Source organism: Lygodium microphyllum, chromosome 11 (assembly GCF_053477565.2).
Source record: "Lygodium microphyllum isolate KBCC chromosome 11, Lygodium_microphyllum_v1.1.10, whole genome shotgun sequence".
Lineage (NCBI taxonomy): Eukaryota > Viridiplantae > Streptophyta > Polypodiopsida > Schizaeales > Lygodiaceae > Lygodium > Lygodium microphyllum.
In genome coordinates this window covers 103121233-103135450 of record NC_141145.1, presented here as the reverse complement: position 1 = coordinate 103135450, position 14218 = coordinate 103121233, and positions in this window count along the sequence as shown.

Here is a 14218-nt window from a genome sequence, read left to right as displayed (position 1 = left end):
TGTGAAAGAGAATCAGACGCCATTACAGAACACTGCAAAAAAAATTTGTCACTACAAAGAACACAGCTTCAGCCTCACAAGGGCAAATCTGCAAAACTGACGAAAGTGGTATTTGACCACACAGTCACTTCCTAGTGACGATTTTGCATCAACAGGCAACAAGGATGATTCTGTAACTCCCAATGTCTCTGCACACAAGCATACGATGCAATTTCTACAGTAACTTTTCACTGACCTATAGAACAGTGGTCGCACAACATAAAATAGGGCCTTTTCCTGAGTGCGTGCAGAAAACTTCCGCCTCCAAAACAGGGCCGGAAATGGCCTCAAATAAAAAAAAACAGAGCAACTGAGGGCTAAAGCCTTTTCCCGCAGCATATACTACCCTCTTGCTACACCGCGAAGGGCGTCTCAATCTGAGACAATGCACTCTTGCACTTTTCGGCTATGCTGCAGAGACTTACTCCCAAAACAGAAAAATGAAAGCAACACTGGTCCTCTTACCAGAACACCGCGAACTTGGTTTGCTTTCTTGAGCTTCTTACCATGAACAAGGCTCTGATACCATGTCAAGATTGTGGGAGAGAAGGAAAGAGTCTCACTTGTAGCTTTCTTGCTTGCACAATGGGGGAATACACACAAAGGTGGAGGCTGAAAACAGTTTTCCTCTTCTTAGTTGTGTAAGCCAAAAGAACTCTAGTACATAGAAATAGAAGAACCCTATATATGGGTCTCAAACCAAACTCAACTCACTAAGGTGGCATACTAATTGATCCACGAACTAGAGTAGATAAGGATAGCTATCATCTAGCTATTATTCATGGGCGGTGTACCAACCGCATCTGCAAACTGACAAGTCGGTGACATAAATACACAACGGTCACCCTGGCATATCACGAGTGGAGCTCGATATCTCAAAACTTCTTGCTCAATCACTTTATATCCCTTGTTCCACCAGATAAGCCTCCCCTGATGATATATTTGCTCGAGATATGGGTGCTCCAAATAAGGAATTAATCGCCCCATCAACCAATTTAAGCTCTCCTGCAGGTCTCAAATCAACCCCAGCATGGACTTGCAATGCATTTAGCGCGTTAGCATATTTAGAAATAATAAGGTTTAATCTTATTAAGATTAATCTTATTATTAAATTCCACTCCTTGTAGATCAACTAATAGAACTATGGACTTACTTTTACCTATCCGAACTATCTTGTAAGGGACATCCCATTGAGGTTCCAACTTTCTTGGAAATAGCCCCCTACTACGCACATCGTAATATAAAACTAACTGCCCCTTTTTAAAAGTATATTTCTTTGCTTTCAAATCATGCAACCGTTTCATCCGACATTTAGCTACCTCCTGGTGCAACAAACTCTGCAATTTGAGCTTGTCCAAGTGGGCTATAGTTGTAAACCGCTCAAATATGGAATCTTTATCACCCAGAGAATGATTGATTGCGAATCTAATGGTCCGAAACTCAATTTCTAAGGCCAAGACACACTCCTCCCTATAAACTAATTTGAATGGGGTGTGGCCAGTGACTCTTTTAAACTTGTATTATATGCCCAAACCGCCACATATAATTTTGTATCCTAGTCCCGCTTCTTTTCGGAGACTATCTTGGATAGGATACCCACAAGCTGCTTATTGGTACTTTTGACTTGTCCATTTGCTTGCAGATTATAGGGGGTCGTCTTGTTATGCATAATTTTCCATGCTTCAGTCAGGCTTCTAATTACCTTATTTAAAAAATGGGTTCCACGGTCTGATACTATTTCTTTTGGTGGACCAAAACGACAGATAATTTGCTCAAGTAGGAAACTGGCAGTCTCTTTTGCATTGTCCTGCCTCGTCGCCCGAGCTTCTGACCACTTTGTAAAGTAATCAGTTGCTACTATAATATACCTCTTCTGAGTAGTAGACGACGGGGTGATAGGACCCACAAAGTCAATGCCCCACTTCTCAAATGGAAGGATAGCCATGATAGGCGTAAGTGGGCGTTTTCTATTCTCTCTGATGTCATGCCTTTGACATGTATCACATCTCTTAACATACTCAAAGGAATCTTGGAAGATGGACAGCCACCAATATCCAGCTCTTAAAGCTTTCTATGCCATTAACCCCCCAGCAAAGTGCCCTCCACAAGTGGAGTCATGGCACTCTTCCAAAATAAAGGGAACCTCGTCAGGAATCACACATCGATGATAGATATCATCAACACCTTGCCGATATAATGTGCATGTGATCTCGGGGGGTTCACTATATATATATTCTCTATATAACGTGCATTCATGGCCTATTTATAAATATCCCAACCTGTGAATTTTTCTTGAATAAAACACAACCCTTTTCTATTAAATCTGTAAGTAACCCCTTTATATGACACCCTTCTGTATGTAAAAAATATATAAAAGTGGTTTTTTAAAAACCCCTTATTTTGAACTCATGTTATATATACATATATTCATGAGTGACCCCCCGAGCCTGCAATCAAGGAAAATTTCAATGCCTGTTGTTTAATTTTCCTCTTCTTTGATTTTGATAAAGTAGCTCCAGTCTCTCCTGTAGAAAGATAGTGTGTTATAGCAGCATACCATGAGGGAATAGATGCCGTATCAATCTTGAACAAAGTCTCCATGTCACTTCCTTCAACCACGAGCTCTTTTGGCTCTCCAAATCCACAAGACACTCTACAATGCCCTGAAGCTTTGGCAGCTTGCTCTTAATCTCATAATCAAATTCCTGCAAAGTGATTAACCACTTTGCTAAATGGTCAGGCGGCTGTAACTTATTCAACAACAATCGAAGCCCTTCTGCCTTCGTATAAAAAACCGCCCTCTCATAAAGAATGTAGTGCCTGAACTTTTTTGTCGCAAATACCATCGCAAGGCACAACTTCTCCATATAGGTGTAGTTAATTTCCGATATGCCTAACTTCCGATTGGCAAAAGCTATCGGATGGTACCACTTTTCCTCCCAAATTTGGGCCAAACAGCAAGTTGATACTATAGATGGTTGCTGCTAAAAATATGTAGAACATTTTGCCCCTTTTTGGTGCTTTTAAAACAGATGCTTTGGCAAGCTCCTGCTTCACATCATCAAAAGACACTTTGCAAGCATCACTCCATGTAAAATGATAGTTAAAGGACAATAGGTTTGTCAGCGGCGGCAACCTTCTTTCTACCAAGGCATTGATAAACCTTTGATAATACCCTAATGATGACAGAAAGCTATGCACTTTCTTTGGAGTATGTGGCAGAATCATGGTGACTATGACCTTGATCTTTTCAGGATCAGTTGCAATCCCTACGGAACTAACCACATGGCCTAACAAGAGCCCATAAGGGACTCCGAGGACGCACTTCCGTGGGTTAAGAGCTATGCAAAATTGTCTGCAATGCTCAAAACACTTACATAAAATGATCAACTGTCTATCCTTTACGGTGGCTACTCCCAGATCATCAATGAATACTTTCAGCTCCTCTGGAGAGATGTCTTGTCGGCTGTTCTTTGCCACAAACCAGGTGCATTACACAATCCAAATGCCATCACATGGTATGCAAAGGTATCGAAGACTGTAATAAACGTCGTTTTTAGCTTGACTTGCTCAGCAATCGCCATTTGGTTATACCCTACAAAGCAGTCCATGAATGAATATATTTCCCTACCTGCTAGTTGATCCAAAATTTAGTCAATAAACGACAACAGGTAGTAATCTTTAACAGTCTTCTTATTCAGCTCTCTAAAGTCTACACAAAGACGGATTTGATTATTATTCTTCTTCCTGATCACAATTGGTGAGCACCATTTAGTATGCTGAATAGGGAAGATCAAACCCGCTTTTTGCAACTTCTGTAGTTCCTTGTACAACCCGTCCCTTAATTCAAAAGGCATACGCCTTACTTTCTGATATATAGGGCAGGTACCTTCCTTTACATGAATAGTATGCACAGCTATATTGGGAGGAATACCCCAAAGTTTGTCATAGCTCCAAGAAAAGATATCGCGAAACTCTCGAATTAAGGACACATAATCCTCTCTTTCTTCCGAACTGAGCATGGACCCTAATTTAATTGGCCGCGAATCATTTAGCGTACCAAGATCCAACTCAATAACGTCCGCGTCTATTATTCGATCATGAGGCTCTATCGGCTCATTCAAGGTTATCTGATAAATATCCTTTGTAGTGGACCCTTCCTTAGATCCATCGCTTGATGACGTCTCACTACCAAATGGATCATCTACTGTTTCTAGTTCAATGGAGGATAGTGGAGCTCTCTCACTTTGAGGAGACTCAGGGTAAGCATCCACTATTACACGATGGGCACCTTGACCTAGAATCACTCGACCAGCGGGTATATCGACTTGACAGTCTGTTCGTAGAATCCGTGGCTTGCCTAGCAAAACCCGATAGCTAGGATGTCCTGCAAACCTTATCACCCTAAAGTCCAGATAGCAAAACCCGATAGCTAGGATGTCCTGCAAACCTTATCACCCTAAAGTCCAGATAGCAAAACCCGATAGCTAGGATGTCCTGCAAACCTTATCACCCTAAAGTCCAGATAGCATTCCACGCTTGCAACTATAATGTGGACCTTAGTAATGCAACCTTCTGGTTGTCTTAGACTATCATCAGCCATCCTAAGAAGTGTGGAGCAGTCTTTTTGGATCTCTAGACCTAACCTCTCCATCAAGTCTGAGCTTATGATATTGACAGAGGATCCAGTGTCCACGATAGCGTACTCCACTAATATTCTATCCACATATGCTGGAACCCTAGGGCAATGCTTTTCAACATGATTGAACCAATCTTCCCCCACCCTAGCTATGCCCAAAGATTCTACTATATACCCTATACGCAGGATTTTCTTGAATTCCTTGCATACTCTTGGAGAAAGTTTAATCAATTGCAGGAGATTCACGTCTGGTTTGACTTCACAAAGGGAACTTGCTAGATCAAAGTCGTGATAATTAGCCAAAGTTCTCTTCTCGCACCAAACCATTCTCTCCTTTGGTCTTTCCATTGGCAATCCTGTATCCTCCTCAGGATCGACTTTACTACCAACAGGTCTTAACAGTCCACCTTCCTTATCAGGATTCAGGACTCGCTTTTTCCTAGCATCTTGCTTAGGGCTTCCCTCGATAGGTTTTACAATTCCTTTGTCACCCTCTTTAATCTTTTGACCTCTTGTTACAGCTCATAGATTAGAAGTTTCAGCATCATTGACACGTACAGCCTCAATAAGGCTAACTCCACTGCCATGAGGTAACTCCTCTACAACAACCTTTCCTCTTTGCAGTATTTGCCTTGGTCCATTGTCTTGCTGGAGATTATTCCCTTGTGTGCGATGGTTAATTGGACTTGGTTGTTTACTCCCTTGTTGGAGAGAATTGATCTTACTCCAACAGGTAGCAGCTAAGTGGCCAGACATTCCCCAAATATCACATATGACATTCGGGCAATTCCTAGGGAAATGTTGGCCACCCTCTTCAGGGCGTTGGCTCCCTATCAAATTATGTTGTTTCTTAAGAAAATTGACATCCACAACTATTTGTCGATACTGTTCAGAGATCATATCGGTGTAGTGCTTCATTATGTCCTTAACTTCACCAAGGACATTAGAAGCACTCGACTCATAGCTGCAATCGTTAGTCTGTCGCCCCATGGGCCTAACCACTTGATTAGGAATTAGCCGTTGACCAACTGGGACAACATTAGGATTCATTGTTTGGTTTTCACCACTATTTAGTGAGGCCGCCTGACTAGCCATAGGCATAGTCATGCTAGGAGGAGCTGGTAACATAGGAAAATTCGACATAATACTCCCTTTGCCACTCGTATTTAACATGGGGTCCCCTTGACTCCCATTGGTCAAGGCCAAATTATTACCATTCCAATTTATCCTTGCTACATAAGCCGCTTGCAAGCATGACTCTACTCCTTCTGCTTGGGTAATGGCAGTGTCAATATTAGCCAAAGCAACACTATTCAGTTGCACATGGATATTAAAATCCGTCAGCAAGCTGTTTCAACTTCTTGATTTTTTCTTCTATGGTCATGATCATGTTCTTGTTATACAACGTAATGAGACACTATTTGATTGCATGTTCCCTAGATATCTCAGTTGCAACTAACTCCTCAACAGCTTTGAAAGCCTTAATGAATACAAATTGTGACTCCTCCTAAGAGTAAGGGATTGTTTGCACTTTTTTTGCTATAGGTTCCTCCAAGAGGCCTAGTCAATCGTAGCTTTTAGCCAGTGTCATGAAAGTCGTGTCCAAGCATCTAAGGCAAGCAATCAAGTCATCCCTCCTATTTTTAGTTAAGTTTGCAGCCAAGGTTAGAACTGATCACCAATCATAAGAGGGTCTAAGGCTGGTAGGTGGTTGAGGTTTGATAGAACTAGAGAGTTCAATAACTAATGGTTGCTGCTTGGTTTGCTCCTGAGGTTGTAGCTTGGCCTCATGTTTGATGGATTTGGTTGTAGCTACGATTGTCATACTACTAGATGCTTCTGAGGTCTAAGGGGCACCATCGATGCTAGATTTGGGTGGTTTGTTAGTAACAGGCTACGGTTTGGGCAATAGATTGGTTTAGGCCCTGTTGATCTAGGCTTTGGAGGTTCTATGGACTTAGCGGCCTGTTTCTCTTGTGGACTGAGTGTCTCTAGCTGAATGTTTCATGTGGTCAACAAGATTGAGAGTGGTGTTTGAGTAGGGCTTTTGGTTGTTTTGGCTTTAGGTAGCCAAATCCAGGTGTTACCCTCATAGTAGCCTTGTGCTTGCAATAAGGTCTTGGGGACCCATCGTAACTTTAGGTAGCCAACAAATCCAGGTGTTACCCTCATAATAGCCTTGTGCTTGCAATAAGGTCTTGACCGTACATCAATATTTATAGTTTTTTACTAGCCTCCTAGGTTTCGAGTGTGGGTCATTAGCCTTGCGCGGCCGTGGGTTTTTTGGTTATAGGTGTTGGTCCTTGATGTTTAGGTACCCATTTGAACTAGGGTTCATGGGCTTCAGTGTTGGGTTCAGTGGTTTTTTGGCATTGAGGCTTGGTGGGTTGTGACAAATCACGACTTCCTCCTTAGACTTGATAGTGGGTTTCTCTACTAATGGCTTTGCAGACTTAGAAGAGTCACGACGCCCTTGTTGAAAGCTGTAACTATGTGGATGTTTCCCATGGCTAGGTGGATATGCTGCGACTCATAGTTGACATTGCAACGAGATTGCTTCTTAAATGTTTGTCCTAACAGCGACTCTGTGCATGTATCTTTAGTGTTAGGCAACTGATAGAAGATCATTGGCATGCTTTCAGGCTTGATAGAAATTGCAGCCTTGCACTTTCCCAAGAGTGCGTATGATCGGCCTGTTGAGATGACAAGCTCAACACATGCAGACATTGATGATGGACCGCCTGGTTAGATGGGTCCACACGTCTACACTTAGCACGTTGGTGGTCATTATGATTCTCACATGGCCACTGACTCATTACTTATTATATTCAGGTTGTTACACCTATTTACAGCTGGCATATTTATATCGCCAGTCGACTAGTGTAGTCGGTTATGCATTGTTTGACTTAGTAGGCCACTTTCCTTTTATGTTGTACCTTATCTATACTTTGTGTACATTGTAAAGAGTGTGTAAGAAGAAGAAGAAATCAGCAAGAAAACGTTTTGGCCTCCATCTCTCTTCTTGTCTCTTGAGTGAGCTTCTCCTTGTGCATTCTGTGTGTGTTCGGTGCAGCATCTTGAGCAACCCCCTCCACCACGCGATTCTTGACATGGTATCAGAGCCGCGCCATTGAGAGAGGCTGATTTCGAAGGCTGAAGTGAAGGAGAAGAAGCAAGGTTCGAGCAAGCAAACTACAGGTAAGAATCTCTCCCATTCTTCCACTTCTTCTCTTGGATAGTGCCTGTGGAGGCACCGGAAGCAGGGCAGAGCAAAAATCTCAAATTGCAGTGAGATTTGGTGTGCGCGAAGAGCGCTGTATATTTTGCAGATTAGCCCTTTAGGGCTTTCCCGCAGTTATTTTGGGCATTTGAGACCGTTTCAGGGCCCGTTTTAGAGCCGCAAGGTTGCGGACAGCAGTTTCGGGGTACACTGTGACTTCGACTGTATTGACCGAACGTGGGTGCGCAGGTTACAGATTTCAGGTCTGTAAGTTCAAAGGTGTTTACCAGTGAGTAAACACAAGGTTTATCTGCAAACTGGTTGCAGATTGCATGTATTGTTGAGCAGACAGTGAAAAAGGCTGTCTGGTGTACTGCTGTGCACTACAGGTCAAGGGTTGCAGAAGATTTGCTTGCTATTTGGTATTATTTTTTGTGATAATGGCAGAGAATAGTGGAAGCCCCATCATTGAGAAGCTCGACAAGAACAACTACCCATCATGGAAGTTTCGTGTCACGAACTTCCTTATTGGAAAAGGCCTCTACGAGTTCGTTTCAGGTGAAGAAAAGGAGCCGGAGGTGAGTGATCCTCCAACTGCAGAAGAGACAAAGGCACGAAAGGAATGGAATGCAAAAGACAAGAAGGTCATGTATTGGTTGTCTGCAGTAATTGACAATAATATGCTGGGACACATTAGAAATGCAGAGAATTCATATGCAGCTTGGACCATACTTGAAAGTATGTTTTCTGTAAATACAAAGGCACGAAAGATTCAACTCAAGCAAGAGTTGAATACATTAAAGAAAGGGAAGATGTCTATCAATGAGTATGCACTGAAGGTAAGAAGCATTGCAGATGCATTGGCAGCGATTGATGCAATCCCCGATGATGATGATTTGGTGTCGTCTACCTTGGGTGGACTTAACAATGAAAAGGCTTGGAAGTCTTTTGTAACTTCTGTATATGTTAGAAAGCCATTTCCAGATTTTGATGAGTTGGTCTCTCTAATGATCACTGAAGAAATCAACATGCAGAGTGAGACATCTGAAAGAAGTGGTGAACAGGTCCAGGCTTTCTACTCCAGTTCAGGAAGGGGACGTGGCAGGTTCTCTTCAAGAGGCCGTGGTACAGGACGTGGTAGTGACAACCAGCAAAACAGATTGAATCAGCAATTTGGCGATATGCAGGTTTCAGGAGGTCGTGGTAACTTTAGAGGCAGGGGGAGCTTTAGAGGAAGAGGTGGATGGCAGAACAGAGGTTCTAACAACTCTGGTATTGTGTGCCACTACTGTGGCAAAACAGGTCATATTGCAGCCCAATGTTATGCTAAGAAAGATGATATCCGCAGTGGTAAGTTGCAGCAGGGAAATTATGCATCGTCTTCATGACAGAATGAAGACAAAAATGAACGTTTGTTCGTTATGCAGCATATGCTGAATGCTGTTACAGGAAAGGGAACACATGAAGATGTTTGGTATGTTGATTCAGGTGCATCCAATCATATGACCAGCCATGCAGAATGGTTTGGAGAGATGCAGGATTTGCAGAATGCAGGTTATGTGCAGACGGGTGATGACTCATGCCACCCAATTTCACACATTGGAAAAGTTCCCTTGTCCTTGCATGATGGTAAGACAAAGAGTCTTTCAGATGTATTGCATGTGCCATCTATTACAAAGAACTTGGTGTCAGTCGGTCAAATGGTAGAGCAAGGGCTGCAAGTCAGATTTAATGCAAAGGGCTGCTTTGTAGAAGACTTCAATGACAAGTGCAGGTTGGTAGCAAAGGGAAGTAGAGTTGGACGTATGTTCACTCTAGATGTTGGAATTCCTACTATGAATGCTGCTATGTATGCCAAAGGAAAAGGTGTTGTTGCAGACATTGAAATTTGGCACAAACGCATTGGACATGCAAATGTACAAAGGCTGAAATTAATGCAGTCCAAAGGGTTGGTTACAGGTTTGCCTACATTTAAAGTTGCAGAATTTCAGAAGGTATGTGAAGCATGTCAGTTTGGTAAGCAGGCAAGACAACCCTTTTCACATGACAGAGATGTAAGCAGAAATGTCCTTGATGTTGTGCATACAGACATTTGGGGGCCTACACAAAATTTATCTCTTGGAGGTAGTTCATACTTCGTCACATTCATTGATGATTGTTCTAGAAAGCTGTGGGTATATTTTATGAAGGAAAAGAGTGAAGCTTTTGAGCACTTTAGAACTTTCAAGGCTGCAGTTGAAAGAGAAACAGGCTTGAAAGTAAAGTGCTTGAGGTCAGATGGAGGGGGAGAGTACCTCTCCAATGAGTTCAGTGATTTTCTGAGGTCTCATGGGATAAAGAGACAGTTCACATGCAGGTATACCCCACAGCAAAATGGGGTTGCAGAAAGGAAAAACAGGCATATTGCAGAAGTTGCACGCGCCTTGATGGCTGAAAAGAATATGCCTAAGCATTTTTGGTCTGAGGCTGTTCATACTGCTGTTTATATTATGAACAGAACTCCCACAGCTGCAGTTCATGGTATGACCCCCGAAGAATGTTTTACAGGTAAGAAGCCTGATGTTTCATACTTGAAAGTATTTGGCTGCATTGCGTATGTTCATGTGCCAGATGAGTTGCGGAAGAAACTGGATCCAAAGGCTGAAAAGTGTGTCTTTATTGGATACTCTTTAGAGCAGAAAGGGTATCGCTGTTACAACCCTGTCACATGTAAGTTCAGAGTGAGCAGGGATGTCATCTTTGATGAAATGAGCAGTTGGTATGCATCTAGTGGTGATGCATTGGATGTTGATGATGATCATGACACTCATGTGCAGGCTGAAAGGCAAGAATCACGGACTCTTAGTGGACCAGAGACATCATCTGGTAGTCCTTGGTCTGGGAGACTAAGGAGTACCTCTACATCTTCGAGTGCATCTAGTAGCACTACAGGTAAAGACAAAGGAAATAATAAAGTGTCAGAAGGCATTGATGCAGTTCTTGATGGAGACTCCAGTGGCTCAGAGAGCTTGGATGATGAGCTTGGCATTCCTTCAGTGAGGACTCCAGGTGTGCAGAGAGCACGCGTTAATGCAAAGACTCCATTGAGTGATCCAGTGGTACGCAGGTCTAGCAGGGTGAGATACCCTGTTAAAAGATTTGGTTTTGAAGGTTATGCAGCTCACCATTATGCTTATATGGTGAAACTAGTTGAGGATGTTGAGCCCACATGTTTTGAGGAGGCTGTTGGTCATGCTCATTGGGATGCAGCAATGGATGAGGAGATGGCTGCATTAGAGGCCAATAAGACTTGGGATCTAGTATCATTGCCAAAGGGAAAGAAAGCTATTGGATGTAAGTGGGTTTATAAGATTAAGCATAATGCAGATGGTTCTATTAGCAGGTACAAAGCTAGGCTGGTTGCAAAAGGCTATGCCCAGACATATGGCATAGATTATGATGAAACCTTCAGTTCAGTTGCTAGGATGGCAACTGTCAGATGTGTGATTGCTTTGGCAGCAGCCAAAGGTTGGAGGTTGCAGCAAATGGATGTAAAGAATGCCTTCTTGCATGGTGATTTGCAGGAAGAAGTGTATATGGATCAGCCAGCAGGTTATGAAGATTTAGAGCATCCCACGTATGTGTGCAGGTTGAAGAAGGCACTCTATGGGCTCAAGCAAGCACCTAGAGCATGGTCTGACAAGATCAGAGAGTATCTTGTTAATATTGGCTTTTATGTTCCTGATGCTGATCACTCACTTTATGTGAGAAAGGGAGATGCAGGTTTGGTCATCATAGTCATCTATGTGGATGGCTTGATTATTACAGGTGATAGTGATAGTGGGATTGCTAAAGTCAAGGGTTGTTTAAAGATGAAGTTTGAGATGAAGGATTTAGGTGAACTAAGGTACTTCCTTGGCATTGAGGTGATCAGATGTGATGATGGTATATGGCTGTCCCAAAGACAGTATGGCTTGGATATGTTGTCCAAGTATGGTATGGCTGCATATAAACCACTTTCAGTCCCATTGGAGCAGAATGTAAAGCTGAGTGCTGATGTTGGGGATGAGATAGAAGACCCTACTATGTTCAGGAGGATAGTGGGGAGTTTGATCTACATGACCATTACAAGGCCAGACTTGAGCTACGCTGTTGGTCTTGTGAGTCAGTTTATGCAAGTACCTAGAAAGCCGCATTTGGATGCAATCAGACGCATATTGAGATATGTAAAGTCCACATTAGATTATGGACTTTTCTATGAGGCAGGTACAGATGTACATGTGTTTGGATACACAGATGCAGATTGGGCTGGTAGTATGTCTGATAGAAGATCTACTAGTGGATACATGTTCTCTCTTGGTAGTGCAGCAGTTGCATGGAGCAGCAAAAAGCAATCTACAGTTGCTTTGTCGAGTACAGAGGCTGAGTATAGAGGTGCTGCTGTTGCAGCATGTGAGGTAGTATGGCTGCAAAAGCTATTGGCTGATTTGGATGTACAGGTGGAAGGTCCAGTTGTCATTTATTGTGACAACATGAGCAGTATACAGTTGGCTAGGAACCCTCTGTTCCATGCCAGGACAAAACATATTGAGGTACACTACCACTTTGTGAGAGAGAAGGTACTAGCAGGTGAGATTGACTTGGTGTATGTCAGCACATAGGATCAGATAGCTGACATCTTCACGAAGGCATTGGGTACAGAGAAGCTTCAAAAGTTTCGAAGCTTACTTGGAGTTGCAGAGATGCAGTTGAGCTTGAGGGGGAGTGTTGAGATGACAAGCTCAACACATGCAGACATTGATGATGGACCGCCTGGTTAGATGGGTCCACACGTCTACACTTAGCACGTTGGTGGTCATTATGATTCTCACATGGCCACTGACTCATTACTTATTATATTCAGGTTGTTACACCTATTTACAGCTGGCATAGTTATAGCACCAGTCGACTAGTGTAGTCGGTTATGCATTGTTTGACTTAGTAGGCCACTTTCCTTTTATGTTGTATCTTATCTATACTTTGTGTACATTGTAAAGAGTGTGGAAGAAGAAGAAGAAATCAGCAAGAAAACGTTTTGGCCTCCATCTCTCTTCTTGTCTCTTGAGTGAGCTTCTCCTTGTGCATTCTGTGTGTGTTCGGTGCAGCATCTTGAGCAATCCCCTCCACCACGCGATTCTTGACACGGCCTCCATATAGTTGAGCTTAGTGTTAGTGGGTTGTAACTACGGTTTGCCAATTTGGGTCCAATGATTGTGACTTAAGACATTAAAGTCATCTCCCTCATTGATCAATGCATTGATGGTGCATGTGTGCTTGGCAACAATTGTTATGCTTAGGTAAGCTGGTTCTACATCATCCTCATCCTCATCGTCCATCTTAATGATAGTGGCTACTTGTACTTTGATAGGGGGCGCTAGCATTAGAGGCTCGTGTAGTGGGTGTATGGGAGGAAAGTACTTATTTATGTGGCTACCATTGAAGAAACCTATGCCCTCACCATTTAGGGTTTCGAGTTCTATACGTTACGAGTTCGGTTGATGGTTCAAACTTTGAAAAGACCTAGCCCCCAAAACTTCATTTTCTATTTATGTCCCTTGACTAAGTACAACAATACTCAATCGCCATGTTCAAAGTTTCCCTAATTGATATGCTTGTCAAACCAGCTTTTGCATCTTGCCTTTTTGCATATTAGCTCATAGGTGGCTAGAAGCCGAGTTTTCGATAAGTGTTCGAGCTCAACCAGACTTTCTATCCATGCCTCCTTCCCATCCCATCTCTCTTGAAGGGCTATCTTGAAGCTAGGAACGAAGAACTCTAAGGGTAGAATTGCCTCAATTCCATAAGTCAACCTAAAGGGAGTCTAGTTCACAGTCATTTTATAAGCCGTATGGTAGGCCCATAAGGCCCCCATCAACTTGTTATCCCAGTCATTGCGCGAAGCACAAACTACCTTAGTCAGGACATTCACCAAGATTTGCTTTGTGGATTCAGCTTGGCCATTTGCCTAAGGGCAATAAGGCAAACACTTTCGATGGATGATTAGAAAGGTGGATAAGAGATGAGCTATCACTTTGTTGATGAAGTGTGTGCCTTGGTCACTAACAAGTTTGATGGGGCAACCAAATCGAGAGATCACTTGCTCCCATAAGAACTTGGTAGTGGTCCGAGCGTAATTTCTTTTTGTATCGCGTGCTTTCACCCATTTTGTTAGATAATCGGATCGGTGGTGACAATAATGTATTAAGCTTGTGAATATTGTGCGGCAAGACTAATGGGTCCGATGAAGTCAATTCCCCATTTCTTGAAGGTTTTTCATGTAATGATGGGGGTCAACTCCATGT